This window comes from Polypterus senegalus, chromosome 7, assembly GCF_016835505.1.
Source record: "Polypterus senegalus isolate Bchr_013 chromosome 7, ASM1683550v1, whole genome shotgun sequence".
Classification (NCBI taxonomy): Eukaryota; Metazoa; Chordata; class Cladistia; order Polypteriformes; family Polypteridae; genus Polypterus; species Polypterus senegalus.
This window is the reverse complement of record NC_053160.1, coordinates 127,048,611-127,072,998: the sequence shown is the minus strand read 5'-3', so window position 1 is coordinate 127,072,998 and position 24,388 is coordinate 127,048,611.

Sequence of the window (24,388 nt, the reverse complement as noted above, 5' to 3'; positions counted from 1 at the left end):
TTCTCATTACATTCATAATGGCTAACACGGTGCAAAACCTTAGTACTGAAGGTAGTGCTTTAATTTTTCATTTATATTTTAAAAAAAAAATGTTTAAATTAAATTCATTTTTCACTTTCAAAATAAAACACTCAAATCTGCAGGAAATCATTCAAATTATAATTAAATTCAAATTTAAATACTTCTATTAAGAAAAAGTATGTAATTAAATGTACAGTATTTGAAGCAGATACCTTGAAAACTTATAAGATAAATCCAGATAAGATATTGGGACAGCTTAGCTATTAGCTAAACAAATAGGCTTGATGGACTGAATGGTCTCTTCTTGTTTGTCAAGTTCCTTCTGTTCTTGAACATAGATTTATACTTTACTATACAGTGCTATATATATATTTATATATATATACAGTGCATCCGGAAAGTATTCACAGCGAATCACTTTTTCCATATTTTGTTACGTTACAGCCTTATTCCAAAATTGATTAAATTCATTTTTTTCCTCAGAATTCTACACACAACACCCCATAATGACAATGTGAAAAAAGCTTACTTGAGGTTTTTACAAATGTATTAAAAATAAAGAAACTGAGAAATCACATGTACATAAGTATTCACAGCCTTTGCTCAATACTTTGTCGATGCACCTTTGGCAGCAATTACAGCCTCAAGTCTTTTTGAATATGATGCCACAAGCTTGGCATACCTATCCTTGGCCAGTTTGGCCCATTCCTCTTTGCAGCACCTCTCAAGCTCCATCAGGTTGGATGGGAAGCGTCGGTGCACAGCCATTTTAAGATCTCTCCAGAGATGTTCAATCGGATTCAAGTCTAGGCTCTGGCTGGGCCACTCAAGGACATTCACACAGTTGTCCTGAAGCCACTCCTTTGATATCTTGGCTGTGTGCTTAGGGTCGTTGTCCTGCTGAAAGATGAACCGTCACCCCAGTCTGAGGTCAAGAGCGCTCTGGAGCGGGTTTTCATCCAGGATGTCTCAGTACATTGCTGCAGTCATCTTTCCCTTTATCCTGACTAGTCTCCCAGTTCCCCACAGTATGATGCTGCCACCACCATGCTTCACTTTAGGGATGTATTGGCCTGGTGATGAGCGGTGCCTGGTTTCCTCCAAACGTGACGCCTGGCACTCACACCAAAGAGTTCAATCTTTGTCTCATCAGACCAGAGAATTTTGTTTCTCATGGTCTGAGAGTCCTTTAGGTGCCTTTTGGCAAACTCCAGGCGGGCTGCCATGTGCCTTTTACTAAGGAGTGGCTTCCGTCTGGCAACTCTACCATACAGGCCTGATTGACGGATTGCTGCAGAGATGGTTGTCCTTCTGGAAGGTTCTCCTCTCTCCACAGAGGACCTCTGACAGAGTGCCCATCAAGGTTCTTGTTCACCTCCCTGACTAAGGCCCTTCTCCCCCGATCGCTCAGTTTTAGATGGCCAGCCATCTCTAGGAAGAGTCCTGGTAGTTTCAAACTTCTTCCACATACGGATGATGGAGGCCACTGTCCTCATTGGGATCTTCAAAGCAGCAGAAATTTTTTTGTAACCTTCCCCAGATTTGTGCCTCAAGACAATCCTGTCTCGGAGGTCTACAGACAATTCCTTTGACTTCATGCTTGGTTTGTGCTCTGACATGAACTGTCAACTGTGGGACCTTATATAGACAGGTGTGTGCCTTTCCAAATCATGTCCAATCAACTGAATTTACCACAGGTGGACTCCAATTAAGCTGCAGAAACATCTCAAGGATGATCAGGGGAAACAGGATGCACCTGAGCTCAATTTTGAGCTTCATGGCAAAGGCTGTGAATACTTATGTACATGTGCTTTCTCAATTTTTTTATTTTTAATAAATTTGCAAAAATCTCAAGTAAACGTTTTTCACGTTGTCATTATGGGGTGTTGTGTGTAGAATTCTAAGGAAAAAAATGAATTTAATCCATTTTGAAATAAGGCTGTAACATAACAAAATGTGGAAAAAGTGATGCGCTGTGAATACTTTCTGGATGCACTGTATATTGTGGTGAATAACGTTGACACAACAACGGAATAGAGTTGGGGAATAGCCCCGTATATTGCTTGGTTGCAATACGCTGGTCAAAGTAAATGAAAATAAATTCAAATATTCGACAAACAATGATGGTGAAATGGTGGCTTTTACACATGAGAAAAATGGCTGCAGGAAATGATCAAATGGGAAGTGACAGCATCAGTGAGGGACCGGAAGTAAAAGCATCGCGAGGAGCCGTAAGTGACGTCATCAGGGAGGGACCAGAAATGACGTCTTTGTCAGGAGCTGGAAGTGACGTCATCGGGGAGGGACCGGAAGTGATGTCATCTCAAGGAGCCGGAAGTGATATTGCAGATGAAGAAGTGTTTGATGTCTCAGTCTCGGAGTTATTGTTTATTGAATGAATAGTTGTATTACTTTTCTTCTTTGGTTCTATAAGGTCAGAGAGAGAGGCATTAGAACCTTGAAACAAACCCCCATCCGTTATTATATCGCTCACCGTAGGACTTGTTGACTGCTTCCGAAGCACACGTGTGTGACAATATATATTGTGAGACATGCCCAGACACCACCAGTCAGATACCACATCTTTATAAAAGCACACATTTATTAAGCACCAAATACACAGTCCCTTACACAGCACACAGTGCTCCCAGCACCAATCACCCCTCTTTCGGGCTTCTTTTCAATGTCCATGGCCACCTTTCCTCTCTTTATGGGAGCTTCGTACTGCTCCCACTCCCGATTCCAGCTCCTCGATTGTAATAAGGTGGTCCCTTTTATTCCCACCCAGATGTGCTCCAGGTACCTGATGATGTCCTTCTGGCAGCACTTCCCGGTGAGGCGGAAGTGCTGCCCTTGCACCCGGAAGCACTCTGGGCGTCCCCGGAATGATTTTCCTCCATATTCCCTGGAGTGGTGGTAGTAAATGTTTCCCGGGCTCCATGAGATTTGAGGCGCCCCCTGGTGGTGGCCACGGGTCCCAACAGGTTGGAATTTCCTTGCACCCCCCTCCTGCGCTCCTCTTCTAACCCAGGGTGGTTGCCCCCTCGTGGCCCGGAGGACATAAATGCCACCTTCCGATCCTTCCAGGCGTCCCAGCTGGGTAAGAACCCCAGCCTTCTGTGACTATATATATATATATATAAAATCTATATACATAAATAAAATCCTAAGCCTAAAAGTGCAATGAATTTGTACAACGATTTTATTTCACGTTTTGTGTCACGCTTTAAATCGGGCATATTTTAAAACCTACATATATATGTTTGGTATCATTCTTTTCAGAATTTACCCAGTTTTAATGTGATGTTCTTAGATTTTCAGATTCTTATTCCATTTTTAAATTATAAACCAAAAAATATCAAGAACTTACGTCCCATGAGATGAGACTTTGTGCCAAGAGATTTACATGCCCGGGACTAGAAATAAAAGATAAAGAGTATATGACAAAGACAGATGCTGTACAGGCTTTTAAATGTTCGAAACTCTGTGTGAGATGCAGATCACGTGGCCTGGCAGCAGCTGATCCAGCAAAAAAAAAAAACTGTATTTGTTTCCCATTTGTATCACCGTTTAAAAGGGGGTTTCGGAGGAGCGACTGCGTCTCCTTGGGATGCATTCAGCCCACCCCTTCACAACAGGAGCGGCAAAGACACGAAGTGGCTGACACGTAGCACAGGCCAGGGAGGTTTTTTACTTAAAATTTAGCACGTTCTAAACATGCGGCTCTGCACATACAACTGAGCGTGGTAAAACCGTGTACCTTCCATGCCTTACCTAGCTCACTGAGACTAATCTACGGTCAGAGAAACAAGAAATAATTAAAATATTATTCAGAATAGTCAATTCAGCTTGTGGGGGTTATAAGAACCTCCCATAGACTATGCACTTATATATAAGCAAACATTTAATATAACGTAGATAACTAACAAATGGCTCTTACACTCGGTATTAGGTTTTTTCCACAAACATGAATGATGAGCACTAAATGCTATCACCTACAAGTTGTTGCACTGATGATATTACTTGATCCGACTTACAGAGACGCCAACTTACAGAGACGTCAGCCCTAACTACCAGTGCTCAAAAAAGCTTTGTTCATAATGAAAAACAAGACTATGCTGCAGGAGAATATATCTATTTAACAAATCTATTACAAATGCATCTGAATCAACAATCAATGTGATGACAAGATTCATTGACCTCTAAAACACCCAAAACAAATTCTCCATTATTTTTAGAGGCCAAGGAGAAATTGTAAAGTATTAAAAATAAATGATAAATCTTGACATCACATTAGTAAGCGTGACGATTGCTATTATTTGTTTAGGAACAATTGCATTTTAATTAAGTTTCCACAATATTATTTAAATATTTAATTATTGTTTCTTGAGTGGCACTGACAACATTTTACACTGTCACCAGCATTTTAATGATGACTCATTCCGACTCTGCAATTATATCATAACTTCAACCAGGTGACTTTGGAAAGAACAATGACAAATTTCTTTCCATTTGTGACCAGTTCCACTTGAGGAAATGTCAAGTTGGATCTGCTGTATTTAAACATTAAAGATGCCTTTAAGTATAAACTACTGGTTCCTTTAGGCAAATTTGATCACAACCTGATTCATCTTATTCCTAACTACAAGCCTGTTATTAAACGTCAGTCTGTTACCATCAGAATAGTGAGGATGTGGAGCCTGGAGGCTGAAATGGCTCTGAATGACTACTTCCAAACGACAGACTGAGAACGGATGTGTGAATCACATTGGGACAATATTGAGGGACAACATCACAAACTAATACTATGTTGACATAGTGGTACCCACAAAGGCCAACCAAACAACAAGCCCTGAATTACTAAGGAGTTAAAAGTTTTTTTGAATGAGAATAAGAGCGCACTGAAATCCTGTGACAAAGTGTCTCTGAAGGACATACAGCGTATGCTAAAGAAAAAACTGAGTGAAGGAAAGAATGCTTACAAAGCTAAAATAAACAACAAACTCACTCAGAATAACATCAGTGTGAATTGTCCATAACTGAAGACCAAGTAAGGAGACCACTGAGGAAGCTACACACAGGAAAAGCTTCAGGACCAAATGGAGTCAGTCCTTGAGTTCTCAAGAACTTTGCTGACAAACTATGTGATGTCCTGTGTCACCTGTTTTGTCTGCCCCTAAGGCTTCAGAAAGTGACACTGCTGTGAAAAACATCTGCATTGTTCCTGTTCCAAAGAAGGAAGGCACCTCATCACTTAATGACTACAGACCAGTTGCACTCATGTCTCACATCAAGAAGACCTTTGAGAGACTAGTCCTAGATTCTATGAGTCATTTTGTGGTAGACCACCTGTACCCACTGCTGTTTGCCTATCAGACAAAGAGTAGAGTGGAAGATGTAATTATCGGTCTTCACCACAAGGCTTATTCTCACCTCGACAAAGCTGGCAGCATTGCTAGGATTATGTTTTTTGATTTCTCTGGTGCCTTCAATACCACCCAGCTGTTCCTGCTAAGGGGTAAACTCAGAAATATATGCAGGAGGTTGAGCCTATGTTGCCCTGGATAATGGACTATATGTTGGGTAGACCACAGTTTATGTGAAAGGAGCATCACAAGGAACAGACCTGTCTCCTTTTCTATTCACTCTTTACACCTCTAACTACAAGTGTAATACAATAGGTCATGGGGATTATTGATAAATAAAATCAGACAGAGTACTGCGGTGGGCCAGTGCCCTGCCCGGCTCCAGCAGCTCCCTGTGACCCTGTAGTTAGGATGTAGCGGGTTGGATAATGAATGGATGGATGAGACAGAGTATAGGAGTCAGTGGAGAGGTTTTTTCTTGGTGGAGAGATAATTACTTGCATCTTAAAATCAGCAAAATCAAGAAACTGGTTATTGACTTTCAACACACCAAAGAGACACTATTTCCAGTCATTATTCAGGGAGTGCATGTAGAGGTGGTTCACACTTACAAGTACTTAGGGGTCCACATCAATGACAGGTTGGACTGGTCTTGTAACACAGAGAAACTATATAAGAAAGGGCAGTGCAGGCTCTGTTTCCTTAGGAAACTATGTTCTTGTAATGTAGGAAAGTGACATCCTTCACATCTTCTGTAGCTGTGTGTGGGCCAGTGCAATATTCTACACTGTAGTGTGCTGTGCTGATAACATCACTTGAAGAGAGGCCCACCAAATCAACACAAGCACAGTTATAGGACACGCACTACACCACATGGAGGAAGTAGCAAATGAGAAAAAAAAAAAAACTGAGTACCATTATGAACAATGTTACACATCTTCTCTCTGACACATTAACACTGAATACTTTCAGCCAATGAATTGTATAGCAAATGAGTGTCAAGAAGCGCTACTGGGGCTCCTTTATAACAACAGCAATACATTTGCATCATTTGTATAGTGCCTCACTGCGACAGTGACAGCCAAGTCAGAAGTTTTTCTTGCTTTTTCATTTTCTTGCTTTATAGTCATTCTGGTGTGTGTTCAGACCAAAGTTTTTGTGTACATTTATTTATGTATTTATTTATCTGTCTACCTACTTATGTATTTATTTATTTATTTAAAGAGCTTCTGTAAAAAGCCAAATTTCTCCCTGGGAACAAATAAAGTTCTATCTGTTGACAGGAGATGTCAATAACATTGCAGGCAACAGAAAATAGGAGTTGAAAGCATCCACATTCAAATTCCAGCTTATTTAAACATCATTACAGCAGGTGCTTGACACTGGAAGTACATAAGAATGTTTCTTATGAGCTCTGAAAAAAGTTGCAGTTATTTGCTCTAAGATGTTAACATGCACCAAGAGGTCTATAAAGAATCCCCATACATTATCTGCAAGGCAGGAACAAAGACTTTACCATCAGGGGACTCTTTCTGTGCCTCAGAACGTGCTGTGCTCTCTTAAGCATTGCTAATTAAGACTTCAGCTTTGCAATTAAACCTTTAATTTACTGATTGTACTTTAATGTCTGATCAAATAAAAAATCCAAATAAGGGAATTAAAATGTGGTGACCCATTTCAATTGGGCACACTCCATGACTAAAGATTTAATTCTCTTCTGCTGCACACTGCATTTGAAAGAAAGTGGGCTTTGCTTTGATGGAATGTAAAGAAAGTCAGCACCCACAAAAGCTGAAAATAAAGTGCTCGGGAACAAGTCAGAGCTGTTTCATTAACTTTTGAGCTTGCATGTCTTAATAGAAGTAAGGCTGAAATGTTTGCATTAATGTCAGTCAAAAACAAATGAATTCTTTAAAGCATTGCAGAATATGTACTTAAATAAGCAGTACATTATCAAGTATGGAGAGATTATGTCTGACCAATGAACCACAACAACAACAACAAAAACTCTGAACAGGTAAGTGCCTGTGACACATGGCTGATAAAAGTTTGCTAAACATCAAATCCCAATCTTTAAACATCACTCAAATTCTATGACCCATAAAAGACTGTTACAAAGCAGCTTTACTTAAAAACCAACCGTATATATATTGTCATGCACGTGCAAATAGGAGACCGCAGACGGACCTTAACACGCTTCGGAAGACGTTCGCCGGCAGGCAGTGGCAGGCTACTAACCTTTCTCCTTTGCTTTCTTCCAGGAAAAAAGACGCTCCACCACCATAAGCCTCATTTGCCCTCAGCACGTTACTTCCGCCCTTCCTCCACCATTGTTCCTGACGTTATCAATCCCATCTTCCCTCACGGTTCCTTCCCAGCATTCCTCCACTTCCGCTCCTCCTACATAAAATGGCCGCCGACGCCATCTTCGGCGTCGCGCATATGAACTGTTGTGTTTATATTTTTGACCGTTTATTTTTTCATTAATTGTGGATTGTCCGAAATATAGCTGGCCGGAAAACCCCAAACCTTTATGCTGCTTGTTGTTGCATCTTTTACAATATATATATATATATATATACATATATATATATATATATATATATTTCTATACTAATAAAAGGCAAAGCCCTCACTGACTCACTCACTCACTCACTCATCACTAATTCTCCAACTTCCCGTGCAGGTAGGCTGAAATTTGGCAGGCTCATTCCTTACAGGTTACTTCCAAAATTTAAGCAGGTTTCATTTCAAATGGTCATCGGTTGACAACGTCCGCCATGTTAAACTTTCTTAATGGTCATAACGGTTGACAATTTCAGTGGTATGATGCCACCGGCGCCATGTTAAACTTTCTTATTTATGGCCTCATCTTCACGAAATTTGGTAGGTGGCTTCCCTGAGCTAACCGAAACTAACTATGTTACATATTGCACGGCCATATCAGGCTCACTCTTGATATCCAGAGGAACATTGTGTCTTATGTATTGAATGACTGGGACAGGTTCAAGGTGTGGACTGATGACGGTACAGGAGATAATTATACTACACAGGGGCACTATAAGAATGAAATGCTTAAGCCCTTCACCTATGCATCTGCATGTGAGTTGATCGCTGCCGCTGAATTGTTCGGTTGTCGCTTTCAAGTGTACCAAAATGGCCAAATATTTTACACCTTTGGATAACCGCCAATGCCTCTTAAACATCTTAGATTGACAGGTGACGATTTCAGTAGTGGACACTTTGAAGTTTATGAATGTTTAAACTCTCAAAAGCTGGATGCGAAGTTATCGATGAAGCCGGTTGTATGCTTACAACGCTTGACAGACACCGAATGTCACTTCAGCACAAGTCCTACAAATACTAACGTAATTGAAACAAACCATGAAACTCAAACCGATTATGATAGCAGCAATCCAAGCTGTGAGATTTGAAACAAGATTACTGTTCACATGGCCAACTGTAAGTTGCATGCTCAAGAGTAAGCTCAGCGCACAGCTTGGTCATATTACAACCGGAGGGTCGAACTGACATCGTGGCATACAAAGAGATCCTTAACAAATAATTATTGGTATATTTTCCTTCAGTTTAAAAAGGTTTACTTTTCTTCTTAATAAAAATTTTAAGGCAGTACTTTGCCGCTGCGAATTTATATTTATTTATTATTTATTTATTTATATTTTGACAGTATAGTATATGCAAAGATGACTCTCTCCCTCTCTCACTCTCACACTCACTCACTCACTCATTAATGAACAAAAACTATTTCCTATTTAGTTAAAAAGTTCAAATTTGTCAGGATGGTACATCTAGGGCAGGAAATATCCAATAATCCATCCATCCATTATCAAACCCACTATAACCTAACTACAGGGTCACGGGGGTCTGCTGGAGAAAGGCAAGAAAGAAACACCGGGCAGTGTGCCAACCCACCGCAGGGCACACACACACACCAGGGACAATTTAGGATCACCAATGCACCGTACCTGCATGTTTATGGGAGGAAACCAGACGAAACCCACGCAGAGAACATGCAAACCCCATGCAGGGAGGACCCTGGAAGCGAACCTTGGTCTTCTAACTGCAAGGCAGCAGTGCTACCCATTGTGCCACCGCACCACTATCCAATGATATTTAGGGTAATCTCCCACCAAATAGAAAACCTCAATATCCCAAAATCTGAAAAATGCTTTGACTGATTTGATTCAAATTTGGTGATATAGGAAAACGAAAATTAGCTGACACATTTTTTTTTATTTATTGTTATTTATTGATAATAATGTTCAAGTTAGTGGGACATTCTAATACACTGTTTTGCACAGTGCTGACAGCAATCTCACTGCAGCGAGAGAGGGAGAGTCTGAGAGAAAAGAATAAAAAGTGAAAATGCTACTGAAAGGTGAAAAGGTTCACTTTATTGTTTTATAAGATGGAATATTTGAGGAAAAATGTTGCGAGTAATTAAAAAAATTTTTAAAAATGCTGGGTGTGTCTGAAAATGTTGTATTGTGCCTTAGAAGTAATATGTAAAAGGCGTTCCCTTGTCAGCAGTTAGTTTTGAAATTGGTATTAGTTAACAATAATTGTGTGCTTGTGCACACAAACTTAGAAATATCTTTGGTATAAATTAACTGAGCTATATAAAATATTATGAGTTTTGAATATGTATAGTATTTGGTATGATGAAAACATCTCCACATCTAAATATTAATAAATTTGAAAAACATCCTTCCTTTAAACAATGATCAGGGTTTAAGGTAAAATTTTCTTTTGATAGTTATGAAATACAAAAGAGGCAACTTTTTTTAGAACAAAAATTCTGCAAGTTGTGGTGTATGTTGAGGGTGTGTGTATCAAATTTGGTGTTTTTTAAAACTATAGATGTTATTGGTTTTTTTTTTTATGTGCATTTTAAATGTAACGTATGCTCCCTTGACTCCTGCTGCAATCTCTGGCCTTGCAGGGATGTCTTCCAGAGTAATTGCATTGCTCCTACTCCTGTACTCAGCATTGCCTCTTTAAGAAACATTCTCTTGATGGTCAGAGCCTCACTTGTTGTAAAACAACAATTTCTGATTAGAATTTTTATATATGTGTCATCTGGGAGGCAAATAACTAGAGATGCTGACCTTTTTTATATGGAAAGCCCATATTTTATTTTCTACATAATAAAATGCTAATATCGGTGTACCTCTGAGAAATTTGATTGGTCTGATTGGTCAGTTTTGTTGTGATTACTCAGTCAAATGCAATCTATTAAATAATCATTCTGTTTCTAGTTTTTCTTTCAGTTCCAGTTGGTCAAATAGGAAGTCAGTCCAATTACTTTCGAGTTAAATATGGTGTGCCAATGGTATCCATTATCCCTTGGTAAATAATTCCAAGCAAAAGAAACACCTCTTCATGTTATAGTTATTGGCAAAAATCGCGCATTTAACTTATGCTTCGGGTTTTTGAGTTTTATTTGATTGATTTCTGTTTTCTCTACTGTCATCACCCTAGTGTCTCCCAGTGTTTTAGTGCTCACAATAATCCTTGGAGCTTTGTCCATATCATGATCAAGACATTAAGTGCCAGACCAGGCTGTTTGAGACACACATGGCATAGGAAAGGCATAGTACAAATGCTGAGAGTATACATAAAGGTGAGCGATACCAAATCATTTTAAATTTATTCTATTACATGTCTTTGACAGCTGACATGGCTAATGGTTAATGAAAACTGTAAATAAAATGGACATAAAAACATTTTTGTGTGTGAAATAAAAACAATCCTGAAACATTATTGTAAAACAAAAACAAAACTGAAATTAAAACCACATGCTCAAAACTAACTAAAATATAATTAAAATGGGTGGAAACAAAAAACGGTTGTTTCCATTCCAAACCAATTGCCAGGGGCCTACTATTGACTAATATTTCTTCTGAAACATGCATACAGTATGTGGATTTTTAAGTTTGAGAATGTTTTTTGGTTGTGCACAATAAAAAAAGTCAGAAATCCCCTGTTAAAAATTTACAAAAGAGAGATGCCACAATGGTTCTACCCCATTAATTAATCATTAAACTTGCCACAGAAAGCCAATAGGAAAGCCAACAGGCAAATCCTTTAAAGTTTGACATTAAAGTGACTCAGTTTGTTTGACTTATACTCACCCATAGAGAATGTTATTCATACACAGTGTGCTGGTTATTTACTTTGAAGTAACTGGTTTGTGAAACACAGTGAATAAAGTGAACTGATAGTTTGTTAAATTATGATGCGGGGGTCAACTCAGTGTTTCATACAAAGGCCCCTCTCCACCACCACCCCATTTCAGACTCCATTTATAATAAGCCTAAGCATTTTCTTACTATTTCTCTCAGTCATTAGCTTTTTTCAAGATGGACGCTTTTGATTGGTGACGCTTCCTTGTATTATTTTTGTCATTTTTAGAATTAACTTTTTTCCTTGTCTTGATTTCTGCCTTGCCCCTGATGTTGTCATTCTAGGCTCTGGTAGATTGGATGGATTTGATCAAAAATGATCAGATGGACAGAAAAAATATTTGTTTAAAAAAATAAATAGATTTGTGGCCATTACAGTCAGCCCCCTGGTTATGTACAAGATAGGGACTGTAGGTTTGTACTTAAGTTGAATTTGTATGTAAGTCGGAACAGGTACATTATTTTAATAAATGCTATTGTTGACCGACTGTAACCAAGTGCTCTGCCAATGAATGAAGGAGTTTCACCTCTCTCTGACCTTTTTATTATTTCTACTTTATTTTCAATGGTGATGTTTTTTCTCTTCTTTACTGTATCACCAACACTTGCATCAGATTTGTGTTTTAGAGAAATTGTTGAAGAGTGAAGACAAAAGGTTAAGGTGAGCTCTTCTGCACAGCATTGTACACGCTATAACAGCAGGAAGGCACCAGACGTCAACACATCTGATGTACTGAAAAGAGACAACTTCCTGCTATGTGCGTAACAGTACAAGCAGGCTTGCTATTGAGAATGAATGGGGGCATCAACGGGCGGTTCATCACCAGCCCACCTCACAGTCACTTCCACTACAGTATGCACCCTGCAGCGTCCGCCCACCGAGAACGAACACGGTGCGGCCAAAAGCGGGTAGTGAATCACCACTATTCAACAGGCCGCCATCTGATGCACACTACAATGCTACCCCCCGCCACCCCGTTTACCCTCAATGGCCTCCGTTCAGCCATGTGTGGTGGGTGGGCAGTGAAATCACCCCCCTGTGCATTCCCTTTGTGTGCAGAGAGAGAGACACACACAGGCGGCATGAGAGACAGACACACATAGAGGCGCGCGAGAGACAGACACACACACAGGCGCACGCAAGACAGATACACACACACACACAGGCGCACGCTAGACACACACATAGAGGGGCGAGACAGACAGACAGACACACACACACAGGCGCGCGCGAGACAGACAGACACACACACACGCAGGCCAGCGAGAGAGACACACACACACACACAAGCGTGCGCGTGCATTGTTGCAATGTTACTTTTCTTGGTTGTTTATTAAATTACGGATTTTTCAAATGTTCAATTTTTCCCTGTGCTTAAAACTCATTAAAAAAAGTGTTTTTAGCGAGCGGGTCGTAAGGCTATAGCGCGAACTCTTGCAGTGTTAGTTTTCTCTGTTGTTCATTTTCTTAGTGTTATTCAATGTTTTTACATTTAGTTTACTATTACGCTGTGCATTCAATGGTATAATTAACTATATTTGTGCTTAAAAACTTAAAAAAATATATATTTACATACAGTTCATACAGTCTGGAAACGGATTAATTGTATTTACATACAATTCTATAGGGGAAATTACTACGGTTCACGACCAAATCGGGTTACGATCAGAGTTTTGGAACGAATTATGGTCGTGAACCGAGGTTCCACTGTATTACTGTCAGACAAAATTACAGGCATTTTATGGAAATACAAACCAGGAATGCTGTGAGAGAAAATTAAAGGCACACAATACAGTGACGCATATTACAGCCACATACAAGGTCCCTTGCCATTTAATATAAACTGTTCCTACTAATGTTTATGCACTACTGTTCTAGCGCCCGTTATTGTAACAGGCTTAATGTCTAGTATAATAATAATATACTCTGATACTTGCAAAATTAAGAAATAAACGCAAAAAAAAAATCATAATATCTATGATGCTTTTCCTCCCCAAATGCATGCTGGTCAGGTTGACTAACTATTCCAAGTCCAGCCAAGATGTGTTCCAGCTTCATGGTGACCCTGAATTGATTTATGTTGGCTTCAGAATGTCTTGTTATTATAACCTCCAACCTTATTAATAATTGATATATAGGTTCCTTTAAAATGGATATCTCATAATATGTTGACAAATGTAACAAGCAACACAGATTGGAGGTATATGGAATATACATACATATTTTAGTTTATTTTGCTTTAATGGAGGATATGCCAAGTGACAGGTCTACAGAGTGTCATCGTATAAAGCACAGCTACCATCACACACCACAGTTACTGTACAGATCAGCTCAGTGAGAGCCATGACGTGATAAACACTAATTTGCGATATTTTATTAGTAAGTTAGTAGTAAGCAGGCACATAGATGATCATCCAATGAAGCTGAATAGCAACAAGAAAGGTACCATAAAATGAAACAAATACAAATCCAAAGAGAATGAAAAGGTCAAAATCCTAAGAAAATGCCATCAGTTATGTGAAGACATCTTCAATTGCATCTGCAAAAATATTGCAGATGTGTAGATTTTAAATGATTGAACACTTTTTGATGCTTCCACCTGCATCATAGTCCACAAGTATCTTTAAGTCTCCTAACATTTTCTCCATTTCTGACCATTCTTGCCTTTCACTCAAACTGTCAGACGGTTGTTGTTTTCTTTCGTCCTGAACCAATGTCTGAAGTAAACAGGCAGTCTCAGATTTAAAGTGCAGCTGTGGCTCTTCCTGGTTCCCAAAGTTGAGCAGCTACCAAGTTGGCAAGGAAGGGTGAAAATGTACAGACGAAAAAATAATTAAGCATAGAGCAAAACTGAAGCTTAATGTAAGAAAACCCAAGACTGTAATGTCATAGAGAAGAAACCTTTGTATGTGTGTGTGTAAGTGAATGTGACGAGGATGATTTTTTTCCTGCAATATGTTGAGCAAATAGATTGGTGAAGTTTAGTCAAGAGCAATCTTAATTATAGTGTAATTTTCATTGTCTAATCATAAGAGCAGTGCAAACAGAGTTCACACATGGTAAAGATACTGATTCTGACATCAATGCCAGATATCATTTAATCTGCAAAAAGAGGCAAGTAAATGTCATTCGCTCAGGTACTTGGTTGGGGCTGAAATTGAGCTTTGTGAGGCAGTCAAACACCTCAATGAAAAAAAAAATAAGCAATCTTACGATGAGAATGAAATCAGTTGGATTTTTAACTGTCAAATACTGAACATGGAGGGGTAAGAGAAAGTAGTGATAAAACGTTATTTGTAAAATTAAAGCCATCATCAACAGCAGACCCCTCACAAAGGTATTAGATGGAAGGTTTGACCCCCAATCACGTATTATATTTAAAGTTACTCATTCTTCCAAGAATACTTGCACCAAATAATTAGTATACATAAAGACTGACAACAAGTACACTGCATTGTTGATCTGTGTTGGACAAGATGGACCGAGGAATACTTTTGGTTTTGACCAAGAAATGTTGAAGCAGGAGAAATTAAGGAAGGGACATTTGACACTAAGGCTTGTACTGCTTTAATGAAGCACACAGTGTTGAAATAATGTTCTTAATACTTAAATCCCATTACCAAGTGACTGATGATGTCTGAATCTTCAAACATCAATGAAACATTGGGAATAGTCTAACTGCTTCAAAGTTTTGTGCTATCCCACTTGCTATAAAACAGGAACTACCACTCATATTTTATACAGAGATAATGTTGATTTATGTATGAAGTCCAGAAGTGGAAAAAGTGATCAAAAAGTGAATACATTCCAACCAATTATCTAACAATAAGTTAAATACTATACAATACAGTTTTTCTGTACTGGAACTTATAAGGTTTCATCAATACTGTAGAACAAAGTTACAGCTTAAGCTTGTATCTTAAACTTTTTGCACAGAGTGATAGAGAGACTGCTATTCTGAATCAAAGGGTCACCACAGATTGGCTGTTATATCAACAAAAGGTGGCTACTTTCATGAATCGAAATTTGAATACAATTTTGCATACTTAATGATTCCTTGACTTATTTTTTTATTTTTCACTGTTTATTTTTTCGATGCCAGTTTAATATTGCCCAAGTAGTACTTCTGAGGGTGTACAGTAGTAAACCAGTCTGTCCCAACTCTGCTTTAAGACAGACAGAGGATTTTTAAGTAATCAACAGAATTTGGGACACCTGTGCAAATTGTTTCAGCTGGGAATACTTAACTTACTTTATCTTCATCTTTAGGTTGTAACCTTTTAGTTGTTCCCTGAAGAAGGCCCATTTGTAATATGCTGAAATTTCCTTTTGTTTCAGTTTTTGCTAACCCTAAACTTTAAATTTAACACTAGAATTACCAGAGCCTACGAAAAAACTTGTAAATCCATCCCACCTTAAATCGCTTCTTAAAATCATTCACAGCTCTCCACCAGCGTCTTTTGTCATCTAAATGTGCTGATAAAATCAGGCTGCAAGCAGCCGGCTATTCAATCTCCCCACCGACTTAGAACGTGCACAAACTTCTCCCAGCTCATGCCTTGATTGATTTTCTGGGAGTGAAGTGGAGTTTTAGAGTGGAAATAATAGATCGTTGTTTGGAACACACGCATTTCATGTCTGTTCCGTTTCTACAGTAATCTGTGTAAACACATTGTTAAAACAGAAACGTTTTTTATATTCTACTAGTAGATGACAAAATGTAGGCATAAACTATATAATATATGAAGCATGAAATGTTGTTACAGACTGAAATCAAATGTATGTTTTTATTCTAAAATAGTAAGACTAAGAGCAGTTTACTTCTCAAAACGGTGTGGTGCAGGATCAAACTTGCAACCTTTTGATTCCCAGTCAGCAGCTGATTCTATTGCGCCACAGAGGCAGTTATAAGAAACAATCTTGAAAACAGTCAATGTCACATGTTAAGGCGGCTTTTTGTTTCTGCAGTTATATTTTTGAATAAAAGAGCAACTGTTGTGTTAGATTTGTACCTTCAGTGAAAATATTTCTTTGATTTTTGGATTTCAGGCTTCATACATTTTATAGTTTATGCCTACATTTTGTCATCTACTAGTAGAATATAAAAAACGTTTCTGTTTTAACAATGTGTTTACACAGATTACTGTAGAAACGGAACAGACATGAAATGCGTGTATTCCAAATAAGGATCTATTATTTCCACTGTAAAACCCCACTTCACTCCCAGAAAATCAATCAAGGCATGAGCTGAGAGAAATTTGTGCACGTTCTAAGTCGGTGGGGGGATGGAGTAGCCGGCTGCTTGCAGCTTTTCTTTTATCAGCACATTTAGATTAACAAAAGACGCTAGCGGAGAGGTGAGAACAGTTTTAAGAAGCGATTTAAGGTGGGACGGATCTACGAGTTTTTTCGTAGGCTCTGGTAATTCTAGTGTTAAACCCCTGCCAGTTTACTGCTTAACTTTTCAACATTTTAGCTCAATCACGCGTTTCATCTGATTAAATCTGGAGAAAAACAGAGGTGTTCTAAAACTTTTGACCGGTAGTGCATAATTATTGAAGTAATTTAATGACAACCTGATATAAGATCCAAATGAACATACTGAGCATTCTTATGCTTTTAGTGCACATGTCTTTTTGAAGCTATGCATTCAACAAGGGGTTGTATGCATGCTAGTTTCACAGCGTAGAGTACATGGCTGCTATGATTTATGCAAAGAACCAGATGTCGCATTTTCAAAGTTCCAAAACTTTTTCCTGCACAATCAGGAAGATGTCACAAAAGTTTCCATTTGAAATTGTGTGATAACAGATGAAGCTGCCCCTCACAGTTCTTAGTTTTTGGCAAATGCAGAGATCTTGAAAGAGGTTTTTGCAAAGTCAGGAGGAACTATGCTCAAGCCAAGTGACTCTGCCAAAATCCCCCATTTATTTACTTTGCCCACTCAAATTATGTGACTGTTACCTGATTGATGCTACATGGCAACTGATATCATTAGAAGGGGACAAAGCAGTCCCCATGGTGGTTCCCCTGAGATATTCTTATTTATAATCCAATAGGTAATAATGCATAACAAATTTCAAGACAATACCTTCTATTTTTAAATAAACTAGTGGCTGGGAGCCCAATCAAATCAGGCTACAAATTCAACGTTTGTGAAATCCATACTTTCTCTGCAAAGAATTATTTGTTTTGTTAAGTCCTTGAAATGATGGCACTGATTTGTGGTTAAAGTAGATCTTTTTTGGCTGCCGCAAGGCACGGGCTGCTCGATTTCTTTCAACCCATGCTGCATTTGCGGCTGCTCGAGCTTCTTCAGTGGCTTGTGCATGGCTGGCACGATGTCTGTCAGCATTAGTAGTATTCTGCAGCGCATGTTCTTCATCTGTCGTTTGTGTCCGATTTGCACGATTTCTTTCAGCGTTAGTAGTTTTGTAGCCATACGCTGCTCATCCGTTTGTTGTGTACGTTTGGTCGCATTAGCAAGTCTACGCATCAGTCATGTGACTTCGTTTCCTACGTATCCTTCCCGCGGCCGCTGCTTTTGTGGCTGCTCGAAGTATTGCTGAGAACACCATACATACGGATAGTATCAAATTATATATAAGGATAGTTGCGTTTGGTTTTCATTCTATGAAATGGAGAGAATGCTTTTGAAGTGAATGTCATTTACATTTATGAATAATGCTTCCCTTTTCATAGCTGAAGACCATAATGAAAGTGATGATGAAACTTTTTTTCAAAAAAAGATTTTTTTTAAAAGATTTTAAAGTTGAATGCTAAAGTACATACATCCAGAAGTATTTCTTAAAAAAATCTTTGCTTCAAAGTTGCAAAAAAGATTAGAAAATGTGAGATATAGTTGTTGCATTGTGAACAAGAACTTCAAGAATGAAATCCTCTTATTCATCATCTCACCCATAGTATCTACTTGTGGATGTCCCGAGGGTTCCTGACTCAGAATCCAAGTTCAAGTGCACAATATATTTGTTCAACCTCATACACCATTCCAGGCCTGTACTGTCATTTCTGGGGGTTTTCAGTATGCTACTGTACGTCTTCACAGATGGCAGCTTTTGTGTACATACCTGTCACTGATACTGTTAGATTGGTGAATATGCTGCTACTTCAGTTTGTATCCCAATCACCATTTACAGTTGATCTTTCATGTCATTTATTTTTTAACTAATTAAAAGTATTTGTTTTATCAAAAAGTTAATGATTGTTTTCCTTTACTGGCTTTACCTGTAACACAATTAACATTGTGTTATAAACTGTATTACCTCCACGATATATGTTTATTTTAGTAAGTGGCCATATTTCTTGTTTCTTTTAGATGGCACGCATTACCATTTTTTCTTATTAAATTATGTGTACATTTCAAAACATTTAGAATATTTGATTTACTTAAGCTTCTTAAGACATATGGACTTGCAATATTTTTTGTAAAGCCAAATATTCTTCTTAGTTTAATTTTAATCATTTTTTAATGTGAATTCAATATATTTAATTCAATAAATAACATTTTCAAGTGTAGTATGTTCTACTGATACAATGATATGTTACATTGATATGTTATATTCAGTTTTAAAAATGGACACAGAGTATAACAGTATTGACTCTCTGCTGAGAAGAATGGACTTGATTGACAATATCTGTAAGTGACTTTCAGCCAAGTGGATAGGATAGGATAAATAACTATTTGTTCCTGACTATTTCAATTGAATATGTTGACATGAGTAATTGACTTGGAAAATGCTGACATAATTTTACTGGCTTTATTATATTTTATATATTTGTTATATATTTTTGCTGCTTAATTACATTTTTTTGCAGTTATGCTCATAAGTTCACATACCCTGGCAGAATGTGTTAAATATTGGCTATTATTTAGAATAAAGGAATCATTCAGAAAGCTTTCCTTTTAATTAGGGAGTGTGCTCAGATGAGGCAATTTATTATCACATAATTGTGTGTGTCCTTTTTTAAAACATAATGATAACTGAAATCATCCAAATGGGCCTGATCAAAATCTTACATACCCTACAATGTTGGGGCTGATAATATACATACAAGTTGGCACACACAGGTTAAAATTAAGGTTAACTAACATTAGAATCCCGGGCCACTTTAAATTCCCTCACACCTTCTCATCAGCGTTTTTTGTTTTGCAAATGTGTCGATCAACACCAGTAGCAGTTATCCTATCCACCCCACTGACACAGCTTTAGTCGTACACCAAGTTCTCCCAGCTCAATTCTGTTTATCTGGATGTGAGGTGCCTTGAATTGTATTGGGTATATAATATATCATTATTTAGAACAAATAACACATTCATGTGTGTTCCATGTCTACAACGATCCGGGTAAATGTAGGATTACAGGAAATGCGAGGCAAGAAATGTTGAACATATCACAAGAACAAAAACTTTTTTCATGTTCTACTAATAACTGGCCAAATGCTGACGTGGGGTGTAATGTGTGAAGACTGAAATCCAAATAAGCACTTTCACAAAAGACACAGCTATAACAAAACTTTGGTTATATACTAGAAAAAAAGCACACATGTTTTGGTGTGAGCTACAGCGGCACGAGTAAATTAGTGCACATTGATGGCAAGATGAATGTAGCCTGTTACCGGAAAATATTAGAGGACAACTTGTGTTCATCAATCCAGAAGCTGCACTTGGGATTTACTTGGATCTTTCAACATGACAGTGATCCAAAACACAAGGCCAAGTTGACTGTTTGGTGGCTACAGCAGCTGGAGTGACCATCACAGTCTCCTGATCTCAGTTTCATTGGGCCACTTTGGGGATATCTCAAACGTGCAGTTCCTGAAGGACAACGCAAGACTTTATGGGATGTGGAGGATTTTTGCCATGAAAAATGAGCATCTCTACCACATGACAAAATCAAATCAAATCAAATCAATCACAAAAGATTGCATGCCATCATTGATGCTAAAGATGGCAATAAACAGTATTAAGAACTAAGGGTATGCAATCTTTTGAATAGGGACCATCTCATTATTTTCCTTATTACAAAGTTTTGTTTAATGGTTTTGCTATTCTGTGATACCTTATAGTTTAACTTGGATTTCATAAGAAGTAAATTAAATGTCTTTTGCCTGATTAGTCATCTTTACTTTAAAGTACGGTACACATCTTTCAAATTCTGCCAGGGTATGTAAACTTATGAGCACAACTGTATGTATTATATAGTTTAAATGTATTTTTTGTCCATATCTTTGAATGTACTATCATGCTTTAATGTACAGTACATTTGCTCCCTTTACCTGTCTGAATTTAGCATTAATCATAATCCTTATTGCAACTTATTTAAGAATTAAATCTCTTTCACACATGCTTATGTGTCCCATTATTTTTAAGAAGGCCTTTTCAGGCTTAAATTAGCATATGTCCATATTCAAAGCCTAGCAGTTCAATATAGTGTTTTAACATTACACATATTTTTTTCCATATTGCTTTGGCTGAAATTACTAGTCAAACTAGTGCAATTCATGAAAAAATTATTAAAAACATTGAAGATAAAACTAAATTAGGATGTTAATCTGTAATCTCAATACACATTTTTTTATTGCTATGTTTATTTTCTTTATCACTTTTTCAGTTTAAGTAGCATATTTTTTGGATGTACTGAAAAAAATAGAAGTACAATGGTGCAGTGGATGGTGTTCTTACCATATGGATCTAACAGATACTCCAGTGTAATTTTTTTAACTAGTTATGTGATAAATTCTTCTAGAAGAATCTGCCATAATTCATCCTTCCCTCTCCAAATGATAATGCATAACTTCAGTCTAGTTCATGCTGGTGTTCTGAGGTGTCAGTATTGTACTGTTACAGGTAGTGTGCATATGTATGTGTATATATATGTATATATATGTAGATGTGTATATGTATATATATATATATATAGATATGTGTATAAGTAGATTTGTGTACAGTATATATAGATATGTATATGTATATGTATATATGTTTATATGTGTGTGTCTGTGTGTTTGTGTGTGTGTATATATATATATATATATGACAGCAACACTCATAACAGTGAAAAAACAATTACATTGACAATCATGTAACATTATTTTTAAAATGTTTCCTTTTCTTTTTCATAACTTCTTTAACACACTACTTCTCCGCTGCGAAGCGCGGGAATTTTGCTAATATATATATATATATATATATATATATATATATATATATATATTGTAGCAAGGGACGACGTTTGTTGGACCAGGGGAGCCAGCATGACCAGAGCGTTACCTCCCCTGGGACGCTAGATGGCAGCTTCCCCTGGGTTGGAAAGGTTCTTCATGGGAGTCTTCATGGGAGTTGGAGTTTGCTGCAGCCCTGTTGGAATCCATGGGCACCACCAGGGGGTGCTGCAGCAGGATCTGCAGAGCCCTTTTAGGCAGTTCTTCCGCCACACCCGGAATTGCTGTCAGAAATTAGGTTATCAAGTACTTGGAGCACTTCTGGGTGCAGTTTAAAAGGAGCCAGCAATCACTACTCGTGGAGCCAGAGTCAGGAGGAGGAAGACAAAGCTTGACCGGTGGATTGAAGAAGGAGAGAAAGAGAAGGAAGTGGATTGTGTTTTTACTATGCAGTACTTTGGACTGTTAAATTTGTGGGAAATGGGGGAAGGCATTTCCCATGAGGTTAAAAGAAAAAAAAAAAAAACATGTGTGCCTTGAACTTGTTTCCCATGTTTCTCTGTGTCGGGTTGAGGCAGTACTGCCAGCCTGGTGGTCCACAAGTGGTGTAGTCGGCAGGATTCCTGATCGACTGCAAGGAAGGGACCTGCATTTCATGTCTTGTGGCAACCTGACACAGCAGCGCAAGGTGCGCACACATCTCGGCACAGCGGCACACGCACATATGCAGTATCAGAAGCACTCACTAAAGCTGCACTTAAAAAAAAAAAAGAGAGCCACTGAACAGGCTCTCTAGAGACACACACACCATTGCGAAGGATTGGCCTGGATTGGCGTGCTGTGGAGAGGGGCCACCCAGAAGACGGAAGCTCTGGGAGACAGGGTCCACATAGAGGTAGGCGCCTAAATGGCGAATTGCAGGATCCGCATTGCTGGCCTAAGCACGTTCATCTGTGGGACGATGACAGGGCACAATCTAGTGAGAGTAACTTTGATCTAGGCCCACTGGTCGCTGAGAAACAATGCCCGGAGGATAAGCGCCTGGAGTCTCAAACTGACAACGCTGAATCAACGGAGGAGGGGGCAATGGAGGGCTAGGAAGGCCTACAGGAATCAGGTAAGAGGGTGGAAGGTGTGTGCCGGGATCCTGCCGCTAAAGGGGTAGAAGTGGGGATGGGGAACCTCCTCCCTAATCTCTGAGAACACCTGACACAGTACCAATGGTGCACAGTACCAATGGCTCTCAGCCAGCAGAAATGAACAAGGGAAGCCCAAATTTGCCGCCGACTTAGTATATTAATCTGCTGTTGGCTGTACATGAGCTGGAGGACATGCTCCAGCCCATACAATCTTTCTTACAGGTGCTGGGTCTGCTGAGGCAGACAATCAACCGGCTGAAGAGGATGGCTGAGGCGACCCTGAAGGAAGCACAAGAGTGGCTGAGGCAGAGCAATGCTGGAGTCTCCGGCCAATGTGATGCAGAGGTACTGGTGAGTGTTTCCTGTACCATAAATAAAGAAGGTAATCTGAGCAAATTGTGTCCTGATGCAAAACCTAAAGGAAGGAGAGTAGCTAGAGCCCAGACAGAGGATGTAGGTGTGATGATTGATCATGCAGTGGGGCAGATACGACAGAGGTGCATTCAAGGCGCTGACTCATAAGTGCTGGCAGTCAGAGCGCCCCACCCGAAATGCTGGCAGCACTCTCACACAAGTCCAAAGGGGTCTTTTAACTTCCCATAGAGAGACCCCAGGCTGTCATTGCACCCCAGAGCAAAAGAAGGTCCTGGTAAGGGAAAACTGGGTCTCCTAACAGCACAGAGCGAAAGCCCATCTGCTCAGGTGTAGCAGAGGGCTTTGCTGCATGGGGGCAGAAAGAAACGCCCACCTCTGCTGGGTGAGAGGCAAAGAGAGGCTCCTGTTTTCATGCCTCCAGGGCACGGGAACAAGACGGGGGTGTAATGCTGTTATGAATGTGTGAATCTGGGTCACTGCTGGAGTTGCTGTCCATTTAGAATGGCAGTGAACACCAGGAGATGGTGTTGGGGTAGCACCTCTCCGTGCTTGTCTTCTTGTATTGTTGTAGTGAGGAGCCGTGGACTTGACAGCGTTGACCCCCCCGTTCTGGAGAAAGACAGCCCTCTTGGGAAGGGCCGCTTAATCCCACTAGCTTCAGCTGAGGGAGGGGCAGTGTAACATGCAGCCGGGGCCTTTGTCCTGCCGGGACGCCTCCATGCTTGGAGCCAGCATGGCCAGAACATTACCTCCCACGGGACACAAGATGGCAGCGCCCCTGGGATGCAGTAGTGCTTCAGACTCCTGCAGGGCTTCATGGGAGTTGAAGTTTGGTGCAGCCCTGTTGGGATCCGCGGGCGCCACCTGGGGGTCCTGCAGCAGGATCTGCTGAGCCCTTTTGGGCAGTTCTTCCACCACACCCAGAAGAGCTGCTGGAAACTAGGTCATCAAGCGCCTCGAGCACTTCCGGGTGCAATATTAAAGGAGCCAGCAACTACTATTCGGGGAGCCAGAGTCGGGAGGAGGAAGATGAAGCTTGACTGGAGCAGAAGAGAAAGAGAAGGAAGAGCATTGTGTTTCTGCTGTTCTGTGCTTTGG